Genomic DNA, 19429 nt, shown 5'->3' on the forward strand with positions numbered 1-19429 from the left:
GATGTTATCAGACAGTACATTGAGCAAGCAGTAAAGGTAACCAAAGAAAAATTTCGAGTAGGAATTGAAGTTTAACGGTCAGGTTTCCAAGTGACACTGTAATTTCGTTAGAGACAGCAAAGTACTTGGGAAAACAGTTGAACGGTGAGGACAGTGTCTTGAAAGAAGGATATAAGATGAACATCAACAAAATTAAAACAAATATAGTAGATTGTAGTCTAATTAAATCAGGTGACTCTGAAGGAATTAGCTTGGGTAACAAGACATCTAACGCAATTAACGTTATTTGTTATTTGGGCAAAAACAACTGACGAATGTCGAAACAGGAGGCACATAAATTTGAAATTTGTTAATCTCATGTACAAATTTAAATGCCAGGAAGACTTTCTGAATGTATTTCTATGAAGTATGCTTGTATGGAAGTGAAACGATTTAGCCCAGAAGAGAACAGCTTTTGAAATATGATGCTATAGAAGAATACTGAGGATTAGATGGGTAGATCGCTTAACTAATGAGGAGGTTCTAAGTGGAATAGGGAGGAAAACAAATTTGTAACACAACCTGAGTGAAGAACAGATTGGTTGATATGAGACTTTCTGAGACATCATGGATCACCTATTTAGTATTGGAGGGGAGTTTGGTGCGGTTAAAATTCGGAAAGGGAGAATGAGAGATGAATGCAGTAAGCAGATTCAGAAGGATGTACGTTGTTGTAGTTACTCGGAGGTGAAGATGCCTGCACAAGATAGAATAGCATGGAGAGCTGCATCAAACCAATCTTCTGAAAATAACAACAACAACAATATAAACAACATATTCGGTCGCATGTAGTGAGGCATGCGTAAGATGTCTTGCAAGGACGAAGATTGCCAATAGTTCTTGCATCTGTATGCTCACCTTCCATGTCGTGAAACCGCTGGGGTATATTTGGTCGACGACTCTTATGCTGCCTACAAACCTGATTCAGTTTCACGATCTTTAGAGACGGTATTCGCAGCATATAGGTACTCAACATCATGTTCATAGTTAATGTGTAGTTCCATAATAACAATCCATACTGTTCGTGTACCTAATTTGTGACATTACTTCACAGGTTTCCCTCTTTCACAGAGTGTAATGCAGGTGCGGTGGAGAGGATAACTGCCATGAACCATTCAGAATGACTAGTTGTAAGATTTAGCCATCTGCACCTACCTCGGTGTCAACGGGAAGTGCTGCTGACATCATAATACGTCCACCACCAACCTGCTGGGTCGTATGGTTTACAGGAGTTTTCTTGAAACGAAATATGAGTTTGCTTTGAGCATCCATGTGATGCGACGAGAAGGCTGCGTCATCAGACTGTACTACTCGTGTCCACTCTTCCGGAGTTCAACCAAGTCATTTCATTACTCACTTGTACCGTAAGTGTTGATTTCCCTGCGGAAGTATCAAGTACGGTCTTACAACAGTGTCCAATCATTTATAGCTGTGCCTCTTGTGCCTCTCCTACAATAACTCTAGTCTGTTATATACGATACAGATACAGGCCTATTTGTGGTTATTCTATGAGAAAGCTTCATAAATCTAGGAAAGCAGTGGAGAAGCCATGCTTTGTAATCAAAGCTGGGTCGTCCTCTCACTTCGTCCTCTTACTTTCAGCTGATATGGAGGACGTCATTACTTTAGCATTCGGTGAACACGAAGCAAAGAATTAATTGAGCTTCACATCCCGACAATATCCGTTTTGACAGAGACGGAGAACAAGCTGCCATTGGACAAGAATAGAGAATTCAACCATTCTCCTTGCAAATATCTGTTCGGTTTCTTAACAGCTGCACCATCTCATCATTTAGCTCTTAACAACGTTCCAGCTACTTCGAGAAAGAAGGAGGATTAGTTTGAGAACTGCAGCATCGTCACCATCAAAGACATTCATTAAAATTGCTCAGACACAAAATGATATGTATGAAGACCAGCGTCGTGATTTCATGAAACATTTCCATTTAATAGCATTTGTCACGATGCAGGTACAACCCGAAGCGCCATGTGAAGGCTAAACTACAGTTCGAAGTACGTATATGCTATCGTATAAATTAGTCGTAGGATCAGCGCGTATTTGTCATGTAGTTCATGCCCAGCTGGTGTCTTTTCCTAAAGAAACTGTCGTTAAATTAATAGGAATTCGAATTTTGGAGAAACTCGTGATATAAAGAAGGTGATTATACTTGGTTGTCGCTTTTGTTGGCCGTGGACAAAAAGTCTTAGATAACGAATATTTGAAACGTTTTCCATCCATAGTTCACCTTTACTGCGTCTTAATGACCATAAAGGGTACGTGAATCCACCGTCGCTTCCCGAGTCTATACACAGGTAGAAGGGGAAGACTGATTGGGGAATAAAAAAATCGAAAACCTGGAAAACTGTATTATATCTATCTGAGAAGTGATGGCAGTTATTTATGGGTTTCATAGTGTATCAGCGTGTTTTGGAAACGGAAAAAATTCTGTAATAGGTTATTTTTAGGCAACGTTTCCATTGGACGCCAAGATTAACGTGAGGTAAAAACATATTGCTCTTGCTTATAATACGGCTCTTGAAATATTTTTTTAAATTTGGGTTCACTACAAAATATTTTAAACGGAAGGAAATGTCATCGAAAGTAGAGGTTATCTGCTTTATCGAGAGAATTAATTTCAGAGTGTAAAAACACTATTTAATCTCAGTGGATTAAATGCTCTGAAGTCACTGAACATATTTTGTTCTGCTAATAATACTTTTTTTAAAAAGAAATGAGACAATGCATTATCGCAGGTAGCTCTCTTCATGCAGCACGTACATACTGTTCTACACGCCTTCGGTACTGCGCCACTTCCTCGCCGAGTGACCTAGCCGAGTTCATTCGTACGATATAGGGACGTCAGCGATGCGTAAACACAGTAAAGGGTAAGAGTGCATATATGCTTCAGCTTACTTTATGTACACTGGAACAGCATCAGTCTGCCAAGAGAACCTAGCGTCTGCGATAACAAGCTGCCCTTTGACAGTGCTGGGAACTGACGACAACAAAATACGTGGCAATGGAAACTAAACAGACTAGCGAGACTTGTCCTTAGACCGTCAGTGGGCATCTCCGTCGCTATACCATCTTCAGACCAGGGATATTATATCCTTTGGAGTAGGTAATGCTTTTCTCATGTGTGATGTGTTTGTCATTCGAACAATTACCGCCCCATTAATCTGATTATATGTAACATGATGTCAGTGGTTGTCTTAATAAGTGATTCATAATCTGATTTAGCGCACGGTGATCTAAAAATGATATATTTATGGTGTTACTGCTATCAACAGGCTGCCAATCGTCTTGACGACGGATGAGAAATTTGACTCAAACTACACGGAACGGGACCGAAGAGATATTTAGATTGCCACAGTGACAATGAATACACTCGTTATTCCGTTGACAAGTACAACAGAACTTCAGGCAGATATCACAAACAACAGCTCATGAAATTATTTACGATTTCTTCTTTTCTGACGCAAACTCTATTGTATACATACTAAATTAATGTTCTACATTTTCATTTCACTCTCATTTATTTAATTTGCTCATTATGTGCCTGACATTCATTTCAAAGACGAGTTATTTGCCTTCACAGCAATCAGTTCCATATTCTTCCGGATTTCATAATTACTTCATCTGCACAGCACAACTGGATAAATTCTTCTTTCAGCGGGGAAAATTGTTCGCTTGGTGTCATATTTCTCGCAATTCGAGTAAACTAAAGCTAAAATTCTATCAAAAAGCGTAGATCAGGACATTTATGGTCGAATTAAGAGAAGACGGCACCATCTCACAAGAGGACAATCCTTTATTGTGCTGAGAAGATAACTGCTTGCCGGGTCAATCGATATATAATATGTAGGCCTGGTGTGCTACGGAATTCATTCATCTTATCAAAAAGGAAAGTGAGAGTTCGCAATGGAACGAATTCAACCAGGCCTGGTACACCTGTCACTTACTGTCAGACGACTATCGCTGTATGGATAAGAACCACCTAGCTATTTCAGGAGGTATGAAACACTGCAACATCATACTTGATGTTCAAATATTATTCCTTTCCTACCAACTCCATTCCTAACATCTTCCGCAGACAGTATCCGCTTATGCCGCTGAGTGTACGTACACAGAATTTACCTACACAGATCCACCATTTTACGACATGTAGTTCACTGAGATGGCTGAAAAACTGCCGCATCAGCGTGAAGTTTTACTACATTTATTTTTTGCTACTAACAACCGAACATTCCCAAGCGTCAGTAAATGATGTTGGTGAAATTCGTTGGGTGTGTAGAGGCGGTAAAACTGCAATATGCATGTTTTTATGCCCAATGTCACTTTTAAGCGGCAAAACGAGCCAGGAGAGGCAATTTGATATATTAGGTGCAGAGGAAAACGATGAAAAATAAATATCGTTTTTCAGAAAAATGTTGACATGTAATTAATGTTCCTGAAAACTGTATAATCAACTTTTGTAATAAGAACAAGTTCCTTGTCCTCAGGTACGAAGCTTTAAACGGTTCTCTCACAGTGGTCATTTCAAGAATCTAACGTTGATTCAGTTATTTCCACCTCTCTGGGGAAGGAAACATGTTTCACGTACCATTTTACCTGGTCAGACGCTTTTTTATCAGATTTCGATGCTGTCACAAGGACATTAGAGGCTTCACAAAGAGATTCTCGAATTCTAGGTCCAACCCAACAGATATTTTATTTTAAAATAAGGCGAGCGGTCAGTGAGAAAATAACTGTTTTCAGTATCGTACCCGAGGACAAGAAACTTTTGGTGATGCCAGAGGGCTCGTGGTACAGGTACCGCTTTGAAACGTGTATGGCTTTCGATGCTGGACGAAATTTGTGGGAAGATTTTCAGATCTGGTTCTGTTGAATGATTACGATGTCAGTCTCCGCTTTGGAAACAATACAGTCAAGCTACAGTCACAAATACATAATCAGTTCTCTTCGAGTGGGCTTACCAGTGTATTGAAATATGCCTGATACAAATCAGGTTATTTAGAGAATCACCCAGGATAATTTGAAACCCCGCTAAAATTTCTTTTATATTGTCATCTCCGTCGCGTGTACTACGTGAAAAAATTTCGTTCACTTGATGCGCATGGTGTAAAAAAACGATACCTTTGAAGCATTTCCTTACAAAGTAACAGTTATTATCTATCATAATGACAAGTTTCTTATCACTTTATATTAACATATTAACAAAATACACATACGTGACACGGCAAACTAAAAAAAAGAAAAACCATGACTGTAAAACGTAAAATAAAAATTTAAAACATAAAACAAATTTCAGTGAAATAAATAATTCGACTAGTAATGAATGTCTGGATATTTTAATTAGATACGCCGAAAATACTCCGACAGCACACTATGTAGAGCTTATTTTCCAAAAGTAGTGTTTCAGGAACCAGTCTTATCGCACAGGGATGTATGTGGCTTGAAAACCTTCTTTCATTTATGTTGTAACACAGACTTCCCTTTTTCTAAATTTATTAATTGTAGTGGGATGTTTTGCAAAATTTCGAAGTCTTGGAGAAGTTGATTATACAGTTTTCGTGAATGTTGATTACAAACCAACTTTAATACGAAAAACATGTTTCATATCACACTGTTTCCCACTAAATCTAAAATACCAAAATAGCTTTCAAGGTGCGTTTTTCCCCTTAAAAAGTGAAACTGGACATAAACAAAACAATACGTATTGCACCACTTTTCCCGCTCTACACATCAGAGAAGTTCTGAGTTTCATCAGTGTCGTTTGTTGACACTTGGGAATTTTCACTAATAAGACACTCGTACAATCGAATCAGATTGAGGAGATCCGTGGCACATCGCTGCACTTTTGACGGCTTTCAGCTTCGAACGCAAGCGGCTGTAGTCGAGAAGAGTAGCCATCTATACAGCTGTGAAGAGGAATTGCCATACAGACACTTGCCAAACCGCGTGGTAGACACCCGAAGTCACTGCACCCAGCTAACAGAAACTGACTGGGATCGTGCTTTTTAGTTCGTATGCTGTATTTCTACATTTCTGCGTTATGCATATTTCTTTGTACGACTGTTTCACTATTTCAAAGATGTTTCCACGTATACATGGAAATTAAATTTTTGAGATAATTTACCACAAACTCAGTTCATTTTTTGTTTTGTTTTAGTATCTATTAGAAAATACACTCCTGGAAATTGAAATAAGAACACCGTGAATTCATTGTCCCAGGAAGGGGAAACTTTATTGACACATTCCTGGGGTCAGATACATCACATGATCACACTGACAGAACCACAGGCACATAGACACAGGCAACAGAGCATGCACAATGTCGGCTCTAGTACAGTGTATATCCACCTTTCGCAGCAATGCAGGCTGCTATTCTCCCATGGAGACGATCGTAGAGATGCTGGTTGTAGTCCTGTGGAACGGCTTGCCATGCCATTTCCACCTGGCGCCTCAGTTGGACCAGCGTTCGTGCTGGACGTGCAGACCGCGTGAGACGACGCTTCATCCAGTCCCAAACATGCTCAATGGGGGACAGATCCGGAGATCTTGCTGGCCAGGGTAGTTGACTTACACCTTCCAGAGCACGTTGGGTGGCACGGGATACATGCGGACGTGCATTGTCCTTTTGGAACAGCAAGTTCCCTTGCCGGTCTAGGAATGGTAGAACGATGGGTTCGATGACGGTTTGGATGTACCGTGCACTATTCAGTGTCCCCTCGTCGATCACCAGTGGTGTACGGCCAGTGTAGGAGGTCGCTCCCCACACCATGATGCCGGGTGTTGGCCCTGTGTGCCTCGGTCGTATGCAGTCCTGATTGTGGCGCTCACCTGCACGGCGCCAAACACGCATACGACCATCATTGGCACCAAGGCAGAAGCGACTCTCATCGCTGAAGACGACACGTCTCCATTCGGCCCTCCATTCACGCCTGTCGCGACACCACTGGAGGCGGGCTGCACGATGTTGGGGCGTGAGCGGAAGACGGCCTAACGGTGTGCGGGACCGTAGCCCAGCTTCATGGAGACGGTTGCGAATGGTCCTCGCCGATACCCCAGGAGCAACAGTGTCCCTAATTTGCTGGGAAGTGGCGGTGCGGTCCCCTACGGCACTGCGTAGGATCCTACGATCTTGGCGTGCATCCGTGCGTAGCTGCGGCCGGTCCCAGGTCGACGGGCACGTGCACCTTCCGCCGACCACTGGCGAGAACATCGATGTACTGTGGAGACCTCACGCCCCACGTGTTGAGCAATTCGGCGGTACGTCCACCCGGCCTCCCGCATGCCCACTATACGCCCTCGCTCAAAGTCCGTCAACTGCACATACGGTTCACGTCCACGCTGTCGCGGCATGCTACCAGTGTTAAGACTGCGATGGAGCTCCGTATGCCACGGCAAACTGGCTGACACTGACGGCGGCGGTGCACAAATGCTGCGCAGCTAGCGCCATTCGACGGCCAACACCGCGGTACCTGGTGTGTCCGCTGTGCCGTGCGTGTGATCATTGCTTGTACAGCCCTCTCGCAGTGTCCGGAGCAAGTATGGTGGGTCTGACACACCGGTGTCAATGTGTTCTTTTTTCCATTTCCAGGAGTGTATGTAAGACGAAGAGCCGCACAAAGGCGGGTTTGTCAGCCAGTTATTATTCGTATAACGATGAGTCAAATATTGTGTCAATGATCAATGATCTATAAAAGGAAAAAAATCAGTTTCTGAAATGTAATTGAATTTAGAATCTTATATGAGTAAATCAGTAAAAACAAATATTCTATACATCAGTAGCAATATTATTAATCAAACATAAAATTCCTTCCCTTACAATTTACATTCAGTTTGACATAAGGAGTGCCTCTATAAAAGACATCCGTCAAGCTTTTAATCAAAAGTGGGACTCGTGTCATGTCACACAATGAACAGTGTCTTGGTTTCTGTGGAATACAAAAATTTAGTTGGGAGCAATATGATCATACTTTGAATACTACCGCCATTTGGTTCTCATTTCCGTCATATTTATCGTTTACGAATTTGTATTTTACTACTGAGGCAAAGGATTAGAAATTACCCCTCGCAAGTACACTGGAAAATTAAAACATATACTATTTGTTGCTAATTCAAGGTAGTTTGCTAGTTTTATCAAAACTGCCTTTTGAGGAATGTATGTTTCATTATGTAAGATTGGCACTTATGCCTCTAGCGTCATTTGCTCTTCTGTTGTTGTCAAGATACTTCGAATTTGTGTCAGGTACGTTAAAAATTTCCTTCTGATATTCCCCAAGGTATATTTTCATGTACGAATTTTTACTCGTATTCCATAATTACATTACTTATTCGTTTTTCATAAAAACCGTTGAACGTCTTTCCCTGCGATATTAGTTTTGCATGAAAAGATGATATTGTTGTGTTACCATGGAAACGATTTTGATAATCATGGGTATAGAAATACTGAATAGTGCAGTGTTAATGCCAGTTGTACATATCTGTAGCACTCAAAGTACTGCACACTTTAGGTCCTGTACGTCTATCCGAGTACTGAATTCTTGAATGATATCGCGGAGTAAATACTATTTTTAGATCCTTTACAAAAACTCATCTTGGTTGCCTCAACCCGCTTATCACTGCTAATTAATATATAGATTTGTAAGTGATTATCATCCATTTGATGTGCTGCCTACCACTAATGCTTACATACGTCATACGTGACTGTATCTCCAATCCACACTTTGACGAGGATTTGGGTGACTACATCGTTATACATTCTTAATGGTGTACCTAGCGGGGTGGCCACGCATTCGGGAGGGTGACAGTTCAAACCCGCGTCCGGCCATCCAGATTTAAGTTTTCCGTGATTTCCCTAAATCGCTTCAGGTAAATGCCGGAATGGTTCCTTTCAAAGGGCACGGCCGCATTTCCGTGTGCTCCGTCTCAAATGACCTCGTTGTCGAACGGACGTTAGACGTTAATCTCCTTGCCGGCCGAAGTGGCCGAGCGCTCCTAGGCACTACAGTCTGGAACCGCGCGACCGCTACGGTCGCAGGTTCGAATCCTGCCTCGGGCATTGATGTGTGTGATGCCCTTAGGTTCGTTAGGTTTAAGTAGTTCTAAGTTCTAGGGGACTGATGACCTCAGAAGTTAAGTCCCATAGTGCTCAGAACCATTTGAACCATGTTGAACTAATCTCCTCCTCTTAATGGTGTAACCAGCTGACCAGTTTTCGCTACAGAGTTTCTGCTGGGTGGCGGAGTACGTTCACGACAAGTTATCAGTGACGCCAGTAGCTTGAATGCAGCCCCCATTCTGATCCCAGGTAATCAGAAAATGGCTGGAGTGCCAAGCGACAGCACTCACAGGAGGCCTTGCCTTCAGAGATCTAGTTCGACGTCCTGAAACATCAGGGACAACTAACGACTCATGTGTCAGCTGCTTTGCATAGATGTTGACGCTGTCAATTTCAGCAGAGTCGGATTAGTCTGTGCCGCTTTCCCGGATATTTTGAATTCGCGGCGCGGCGAGCAGAGTGTTGGCAACACGCTTCCGCGCCATCTGGTGGGAATAGACAGCGTTCAGGCGCCGGTGCAACACAGCCGTGCGGGACAGTAGAGAGAAACAGAGCGGTGGGCAATGGAGCTGGTCTGGGAGCGTGCGGGACATAAGCGAACGGTGTCGGCGAGTGGAAGAGGAGCGGCGATAAAAACTAAATAGCAGAGCCATGGAAAGGATAATTGCTGTTGTTGTAAGTGACGTGGCCGAAATAAAAAGTGTTTGGTACAGTGAAAAATAATGCACTGAACCGCGTCTGCAATCACTTTGGATACGGAAGCCGGCTTCAGCGGATTTTTGTTGCAAGCGTCCAATGTCGAAATCAGTTACCAGGAATCCTGCCACTCAATTTACCGCATCGCCCCACCCTCCGCCATTTAAAACAAACTGCGGTACGAAAGAGAGAAGTGAGCACTGGTATAATTTCATATTACGGTTTTCTAAGTCTGAGTAATTGCCGGTGGTACTTATTTGCTGGATACCTCTACTTCGTGATCTGTGACAGATTTGTTCGCTGATTCGTGTTCGACTTTTCCAACTCAACTGGCTGCTCACACGAGGGCAAGCCCTCGGCTACTCTTTGATATTCTGCGATATTTATTTATGCCTTATGCTTTAATAAAACCTTCATCCAAAGTGTTGCAACAGTTCAGAGAATAATAAGATTAATTTTATTGTTCGTTCAGCGAAGAAATGGGCAACGGCCTTACCGCAGTGGATACACCGGTTCTCGTGAGATCACCGATGTTAAGCGCTGTCGGGCGTGGTCGGCACTTTGATGGGTGACCATCTAGGCCGCCGTGCACTGTTGCCATTTTTCGGGGTACACTCAGCCTCGTGCTGCCAATTGAGGAGCTACTCGACCGAATAGTAACGGCTTCGGTCGAGAATACCCTCATAACGACCGAGAGAGCGGTGAGCTGACCCCACGCCCCTCCTATTCGCATAATCTTCGGAGGATGACACGGCGGTCGGAGGGTCCCGATGGGCCACTTGTGGCCTGTAGACGGAGTGGTTCAGTGAAGAAATAATAGCCGCCCTGAGTGGCCGAGCGGTTCTAGGTTCCACAGTTAGGAACCGCGCGACCGCTACGGTCGCGGGTTCGAATCCTGCCTCGGGCGTAGATGTGTGTGATGTCCTTAGGTTAGTTAGGTTTAAGTAGTTCTAAGTTCTAGGGGACTGATGACCTCAGAAGTTAAGTCTCATAGTGCTCAGAGCCATTTGAAAAATTTTTGAAGAAATAATAATATCCATTTTAATGTGTTACCTTCGGGATAAGTGAGAGAGACGTTAAGAGCTAACTGGTGACACAAATAACTTTTTCAAACATTTCACTGGTTTCTTTTAGTAACTACAATTTTAGCAAATGGCAGGATACCATCATTTCATGAGGTCCTTGGAACATGTATATATTACCTGTTTGTATAGACATCTCTGTGACTTCCTTGTTTAATTCCGCGTGAGCTCACTCACGTTTCAATGTCATGTTTGGCTACGTGGTGTGTGGTATCAACGACGACGTACTGGCAGTTAACGAAAATAGAGGAGAGGGCCATGTGGTTAGATGTTGAACACCATAGGCGACACAATTTAGAGTTTTTTATAATTTGACGACTATGCGGAGATGCACCTTGGAAGACACGGCTCCAACAAGGGAAGTAGCCACGATGTTTTACTTTTATTATCAGTTTTATTGTGCCTGGTGCATGTTCCATTTTAGCGTGTTTTAACAGGTTGTTTTACTTTTTATTATTCTGATGATGGAAGCTTCACTTCCGAAACGCGTCTATCTTAGTGTTTTACACTATAAACAAGTGGTTGAGCCGATATATTTTTCTTACATTTAAATATGAGGCTATTTTAGATTATAACAACTAACTTCAGTAATAACAGTGGTAATTTAACATATCAGTATTTATTTCTTTTAAATGTTGATCTCTTCCAAGTTTTAAGAAATGGGCCTTGAAAAAGATGCACACAAATAAATTAATGTATAGTTAGTAAATACATACATAAATAAACCTTAAATGAAACAATCGTCATTAAAATCTAAATTATTCTTGGATTTAAAAGACAGGCTTAAAATAACTCGGCCTTGTACCGATAACTGGCAATGTTGATTTACATTGGGACCTAAGACCGAAATTATGGTAATTACACAATGCGAGACTGCATTACACACGACAGTCCCGATCCAGTGTCTATAACAAAGTCTCTCTCAAACAATAGGACTTACAACCAGTACTGCAATCACATGTGACAAAACGGGATCACCATTTTTCTTCCTGTTCCAGTCCTTGGATGTATAGTAAATACTGGCAGCTCACCATCCTCAAACTGAAGCAGTAGGAATGAGGAAGGTGCTAATTATGAAGACGCAGACCCTCAACCATGGTGAAATATGAAAGTAGTAATGTATGAGTGCATGGTCTAGCGGTAAAATGAATTAATAAAATCTTCTCGGGCTTCCAGGCTCATCCGGTGATTAAAATTCCACGACCTTTCGACCGAGCTCTCCTCGGCCGTTGTCAAATGGTAAATGACCAACACTTCGCAGCCGCCTCGCCGTTATACAGGGTGTTACAAAAAGGTACGGCCAAACTTTCAGGAAACATTCCTCACACACAAAGAAAGAAAATATGTTATGTGGACATGTGTCCGGAAACGCTTACTTTCCAAGTTACAGCTCATTTTATTACTTCTCTTCAAAACACATTAATCATGGAATGGAAACACACAGCAACAGAACGTACCAGCGTGACTTCAAAATGTTCAAAATGTCCTCCGTTAGCGAGGATACATGCATCCACCCTCCGTCGCATGGAATCCCTGATGCGCTGAAGCAGCCCTGGAGAATGGCGTATTATATCACAGCCGTCCACAATACGAGCACGAAGAGTCTCTACATTTGGTACCGGGGTTGCGTAGACAAGAGCTTTCAAATAGCCCCATAAATGAAAGACTAGAGGGTTGAGGTCAGGAGAGCGTGGAGGCCATGGAATTGGTCCGCCTCTACCAATCCATAAGTCACCTAATCGGTTGTTGAGAAGCGTACGAACACTTCGCCTGAAATGTGCAGGAGCTCCATCGTGAATGAACCACATGTTGTGTCTTACTTGTAAAGGCACATGTCCTAGCAGAACAGGTAGAGTATCCCGTATGTAATCATGATAAGGTGCTCCATTGAGCGTAGGTGCACGAAACTAAAATGAGCTCTAAAATGAAAATTAAGCGTTTCCGGACACATGTCCATTTAACAGCTTTTCTTTATTTGTGTGTGAGGAATGTTTCCTGAAAGTTTGGCCGTACCTTTTTGTAACACCCTGTATAGTCTCCCTGGTGGCTAATTTATTTTATTTTTTTTTGCGTTTTGTTCGTTGTTGATCGTTGTGTTTGGTCGTTGCTGACGTCACAATGAAATCCGTTCAAGTTCGTTTGTTGATCCTTCCACTCAGTTTTTTTTTTTTTTATTACAGAGGCCAACCGGCTCTCTGACCGAACGCGCTGAGCTACCGTGCCGGCGTCTGTGGCGTCACTGGTGATCTTTTCTTCGCCACCAAAGTAATGTTTTCGTCCCACGTTTGTCGCGCTCACTTCAACCTAGCGACGGACGGGTCTCGGGCTGTACTGAGCAGCCAACAGCCATCCTTTTTGATGGTAATTTCAGATACTTTTATTAGTACTGAATCTTTTATAGCGCTATTCCTAAATCCCATCGTCGTCCTAATGACCGGCGTTTTGTCGAATAGAATTCGGTATTGATTTTCGTAATCGTGTTCCGCCACGGCTGATCATTCCAGACAGCGTAGGCGTAAGCAGCTTTTGTGCTCCGCCCGACGTTGCTCCACAATGCGTACTGTCTGGTCGACGTAATAGCAACCACACTGTCATCGTATTTTGTAAATATTTTACATAGCTCCAGGTGAAGCCAAGTTGCATTTCTCGTTATATCGAAGACACTTTCATCACCTGTGTCACCATGGTATTGATAAACCTGGAGAATTCCTACATCTGAACGGCATTCTCGGCCACGTTAGATCTATGGTGGAAGCAGAGAATGAATGGTGCTTTGTCTCCAGAATGAGACTTTCTGCAGCGGAGTGTGCGCTGATATGAAACTTCCTGGCAGATTAAAACTGTGTGCCCGACCGAGACTCGAACTCGGGACCTTTGCCTTTCGTGGGCAAGTGCTCTAGCATCTGAGCTACCGAAGCACGACTTACGCCCGGTCCTCAGAGCTTTGCTTCTGCCAGTATCTCGTCTCCTACCTTCCAAACTTTACAGAAGCTCTCCTGCGAAACTTGCAGAACTAGCACTCCTGAAAGAAAGGATACTGCGGAGACATGGCTTAGCCACAGCCTGAGGGATGTTTCCAGAATGAGATTTTCACTATGCAGCGGAGTGTGCGCTGATATGAAACTTCCTGGCAGATTAAAACTGTGTGCCCGACCGAGACTCGAACTCGGGACCCAAGTTCGATTACGAGTCTCGGTCGGGCACACAGTTTTAATCTGCCAGGAAGTTTCAATGCTGCTTTGTGTTTCCTTGAAGTCCTCGTTCGCAGGAAAACCAATGAGCACGTCAGCTACAGTGCCTACAGAAAACCCACAAGCACAGATCGGAATCTGCACGTTGCCAGCCACAGCCTTCTGGCATAAAAGCGCGACATTCTAAACATCCTCACCCATAACGCTAAAGTCGCTTCAGGCGCTGAAAATCTGTAGCTGAAACTAATCCGTGAAGACGGCTATAATCACCGCCAGGTATCACAGGCTGCTTCTGGTGAGACCGGCAAGAAAACATCACTGCAAACACAGCGAGAGACTTACGTTTTTGCCTTCCTGTGGCACAATGTCGGGAATGATTAGCCGGCTCGTCAGTATTTAGGCTCCCAGCAAAAATGGTCTGTGAAGGTCGGTCCAGGGCTCAGAACGCCTGCAGTGTACAAAATACGATGTCGGTGTGGCTCCCAGTAAGTCGACCAAAGAGTATGCACTGTGGAGCAACACAAGATGGACCATGAAGGGTGCTTGTGCCTACTATACCCGGAAAAATCAGCCGTGGCAGAATACGCTTTATAAAATCAATACCGAATTCTATCAAAAATGGTTCAAATGGCTCTGAGCACTATGGGACTTAACATATATGGTCATCAGTCCCCTAGAACTTAGAACTACTTAAACCTAACTAACCTAAGGACACCACACAACACCCAGTCATCACGAGGCAGAGAAAATACCTGACCCCGCCGGGAATCGAACCCGGGAGCCCGTGCGCGGGAAGCGAGAACGCTACCGCACGACCACGAGCTGCGGACCAGAATTTTATACGATGAACCATCTGTCACTGCGAAGACGAATGGATTTTGGGACAGCGTCATCAAAATGCCGTAGTAATGTAGATATTCGAAAATACCGTCAATAAGGACGGCAGTTTGCAGCTCAGTACTGCCTGGAAAACGGCCATCGGAAGCTGAAGGACGCCTGACGGACGGGGCACGAAAACATTAGCACGGTGGCGAAGAAGAGAACACCAGTGATGTCAAACCAAGCAGCGAGACTACATAACGGCGAGGCTACGGCGAGAGGGCAGTCATTCACCATTTCACATTGCCCGAAGCAGTCTCGGACGAAAGCTCGTGGGCTTTTAACCACGTGATGCGGGATGGCAGTAATACCTCAAATATCGTAGGTTTGCTAGCGACAGGCATCCATAAATCTACGAACCGGACCTCTGTCTTCGCTGAGCAACCCAAGTTACTACACAGAACAGCAGGGGGCAATAAGAGTAATGCGTCCAGGATGGAGCACGTGACCCAGTAAATCAGCTCGGCGTTCGGCTACGCTCTCGACTAACGACGCCGCCTAACCTGTCTCTGAGACATGATGAGCAGAGAGGTTTAATGCTGGACAGAAATCGATTCTAACACACTCCTGTCTCAGTTATTGCAAATGCGAAGCAAGTGAAAGTGCAGATTAACTCAGTTACTTTTAATTATTTTTGGTGATAAAATATGGTTACAAAATTCACTGTACATAAATGTAGGATAAACTATGGCGTATCATCATTCATGAAGACAATAAGTATTTGATGAAAGCAGTTTCAGGACTCAGCACAGTTAAACTACTGGCCATTAAAATTGCTACACCAAGAAGAAATGCAGATGATAAATGGGTATTCATTGGACAACTATATTAAACTAGAACGGACATGTGATTACATTTTCACGTAATTTGGGTGCATAGATCCTGAGAAATCAGTACTCATAACAACCACCTCTAGCCGTGACAACGATCTTGATACGCCTGGGCATTGAGTCAAACAGAGCTTGGATGGCGTGTACAGGTACAGCAGCCCATGCTGCTTCAACACAATACCACAGTTCATCAAGCGTAGTGACTGACGTATTGTGACGAGCCAGTTGCTCGGCCGATTTGTGTCGAGGTCCGGTGAACCCGCCAGTCTCTGGATGGTTTTTAGGGGGTTTTCCATCTGCCTCGGCGAATGCGGGCTGGTTCCCCTTATTCTACCTCAGTTACACTATGTCGGCGATTGCTGCGCAAACAAGTTCTCCACGTACGCGTACACCACCATTACTCTACCACGCAAACGTTGGGGCTACACTCGTCTGGTGTGACACGTTCCCCGGAGGGTCTACCGGGGGCCGAACCACACTATAACGCTGGGTTCGGTGTGGGGCGGCGGAGGGGTGAAATTGACTGCGGTAGTCATCGTAGGGTTGTGGACCACTGCGGCTGCGGCGGGGACGGAGCACTCCCGGTTAACTTACAATACAATACAATACAATTGTGATGACCAATACACGCTTCCAATGTGCGTTCACCGCGATGTCGCCAAACACGGATGCGACATCATAATGCTGTAAACAGAACCTGGATTCATCGAAAATAATGACGTTTTGCCATTCGTGCACCCAAGATCATCGTTGAGTACACCATCGCAGGCGCTCCTATCTGTGATGCATCGTCAAGGGTAACCGTAGCCATGGTCTCAGACGTGAAAGTCCATGCTGCTGCAAACGTCGTCGAACTGATCGTGCAATGGTTGTTGTCTTGCAAATGTGACTCAGGGATCGATACGTGGCTGCACGATCCGTTACAGCCATGCGGATAAGATGCCTGTCATCTCGACTGCTAGTGATACGAGGCCGTTGGGATCCAGCAGGGCTTTCCGTGTTACCCTCCTGAAACCACCAGTTCCATATTTTGCTAACACTCATTGGATCTCGACCAACGCGGGCAGCAATGTCGCGATACGATAAACCGCAATCGCGATAGGCTAAAATCAAAGTCGGAAACCTGATGTTACGCATTTCTCCTCCTTACACGAGGCTTCTCAAAGTTTCACCAGGCAACACCGGTCAACTGCTGTTTGTGTATGAGAAATAGGTTGGAAACTTTCCTCACGTTAGCACGTTGTAGGTGTCGCCACCGGCGCCAACCTTGTGTGAATGCTCTGAAAAACAAATCATTTGCGCATCACAGTATCTTCTTCCTGGCGGTTACATTTCGCGTCTGTAGCACGTCGTCTTCGTGGTGTAGCAACTTTAACCCTCCCTACTGGAATGTATGACTGTCATACGTGCACGAATTGTCTGATGCTGAGGCCGCTGGAAACTCGTGTGGGACACGCAGCGCACACTACGGATGTGTGAGCGGGAAGGGACAGCCCTGCGCGCGCCCTCTCAACGAGCGGAGCTTCAGCCATCCTTCTCGTTAGCGACGCACGCAGCAGCGAGTGAGCAGTGGCGCCCCTGCCTGACACCCCCACCCTTTCTCCCCCCCCCCCCAGAAACTGGCCTCATTTGTCCCAGGCAGGATCCACAACGCTCGCACGCACTTCTACTGCCAGGCCACTTCAGACGACCTATGCGCCCTAGCCTCCTAGACTCCTTCACGGAACGGGCTTCTAGATGTCTGGTACTAATAGGGCATAGGAATTTTCATGAGCTTCCTTTCAAATACGTAGGACAATACTCTATTCCACATACTCCAGCAAAGCTTCGGGTCTATAGAATACGTAACTTGACCTGCTCTTACGGTGAAACACACAGCGCGCTAGCTTTTCAGGCAGGAAGGCGTGCCAGAGACGGATGGAATTCACGCGTCGGATTAACGACTGTGGACTGGTACACAGGCTGTCGAGAATGTGGCTCCCCATTCAAGCTTGGACAAATGCTTGACTGGTCCCCAGATTCTGCCTAAGGCAATACCATATGCGAATAATTAAAATACGATAACTGAGAATAAAGATGAGACGATTCATAGACAGATTGTGCTCACACAAGTGGAAAGAGTATACCGATAGCCTCTGCAAGGGGACGCAAAAAGACAAAGGAGAAACTGGAAACGGTAGAGATAGTGGATCCTGTTCAGAATCAGAATTTAAAAAGGCTTCAGAAAATTTAAAAATTAATAACTCAGAAGGAATAGATAACATTTCATTGAAATTTAAAAAAATCTTTGGAGGACGAGGTGTGTAGTATTTATGAGACAGGCGATATTCCATCAGACCTTCGGAAATGCATCATCCACACAATTTCGCCGACAAACGCGAGAATTATCGTACAATCAGCTTAATAGTTCATTTACCCAAATTCCTGACAAGAACAGCATACAGCAGAATGATAAATACAACTTAGGATCTGTTAGATAACAATCACTTTGACTATAGGTAAGAGAAAAGCACCACAAAGGCAGTTCTGATGTTGGGTTGATATTGGAAGCAATACTAAAGAAACACCAAGAAACTTTCATAGGATCTGTTGAATTGGAGAAAGCATTGGCCAATGTAAAATGGTGCAATATGTTCGAAATTTTGAGAAAAATTGCGGTAAACTGTGGGGAACGACTGGTAATATACAACAGGTACAAGAAAGCAAGGCGCAGCAATATCAGAGGAGGACCAAGAACGAAATGCTAGGATTAAAAAAGGTGTATGACGGGTATGTAGCCTGTCGCCCCTAGTCTTCAATTTATATTTCAAAGAAGTATTGACGAAAGCTTCCACAGTGGGATTAAAATTCAAGGTGAAAGGATATCAACGATATGATTCACTGATGACATTGTTAACCTGAGTGAAAGTGAAGAATATGTACAGCATCTGTTGAATAGAGTGAACAGTCTAATGAGTACACAATATGAATTGAGAATAAAGCGACGAAACACGAAAGTAATTAAAAGTGGCAGAAATGAGAAAATTAAATAACTTAACACTGCAATTGGTGTTCACATGAAGTTAGGGAATTCTGCTACCTACGCAGCAAAATAACCCATGTCGACTGGAGCAAAAAGGACATAAAAAACAGACTATCAATGGCAAAAAGGGCATTCCTGGCCAAGAGAAGAGTACTAGTATGAAACATATGGAAAGCTTTTGACTCGGTGCCCCAGTGCAGACTTCTAAGGTACGAGCACATGGGATTGGTTCCCAAGTGTGTGAGTGGCTCTAAGACTTCTTAAGTAATAGAACCCAGTACGTCGTCCTCGATGGTGAGTGTTCATTGGAGGTGAGGGTATCATCTGGAGTGCCCCAGGGAAGTGTGGTAAGTCCGCTGTTGTTTCCTATCAACATAAATGATCTTTTGGATAGGGTGGATAGCAATGTGCGGCTGTTTACTGATGATGAGGTGGTGTACGGGAAGGTGTCGTCGTTGAGTGACTGTAGGAGGATACAAGATGACTTGGACAGGATTTGTGATTGGTGTAAAGAATGGCAGCTAACTCTAAATATAGATAAATGTAAATTAATGCAGAAGAATAGGAAAAAGAATCCCGTAATGTTTGAATACTCCACTAGTAGTGTAGCGCTTGACACAGT

At 43.9% G+C, this 19429-nt stretch overlaps 1 pseudogene; it reads left to right on the forward strand.

Annotated features, from left to right (window-relative positions):
- Nucleotides 1-10285: 10285 nt before the first annotated feature.
- LOC126096012 (5S ribosomal RNA) lies at nucleotides 10286-10403 on the forward strand (annotated as a pseudogene).
- The last annotated feature ends 9026 nt before the right edge of the window (nucleotides 10404-19429 follow it).

The sequence above is a fragment of the Schistocerca cancellata genome, chromosome 8 (genome assembly GCF_023864275.1).
Source record: "Schistocerca cancellata isolate TAMUIC-IGC-003103 chromosome 8, iqSchCanc2.1, whole genome shotgun sequence".
NCBI lineage: Eukaryota > Metazoa > Arthropoda > Insecta > Orthoptera > Acrididae > Schistocerca > Schistocerca cancellata.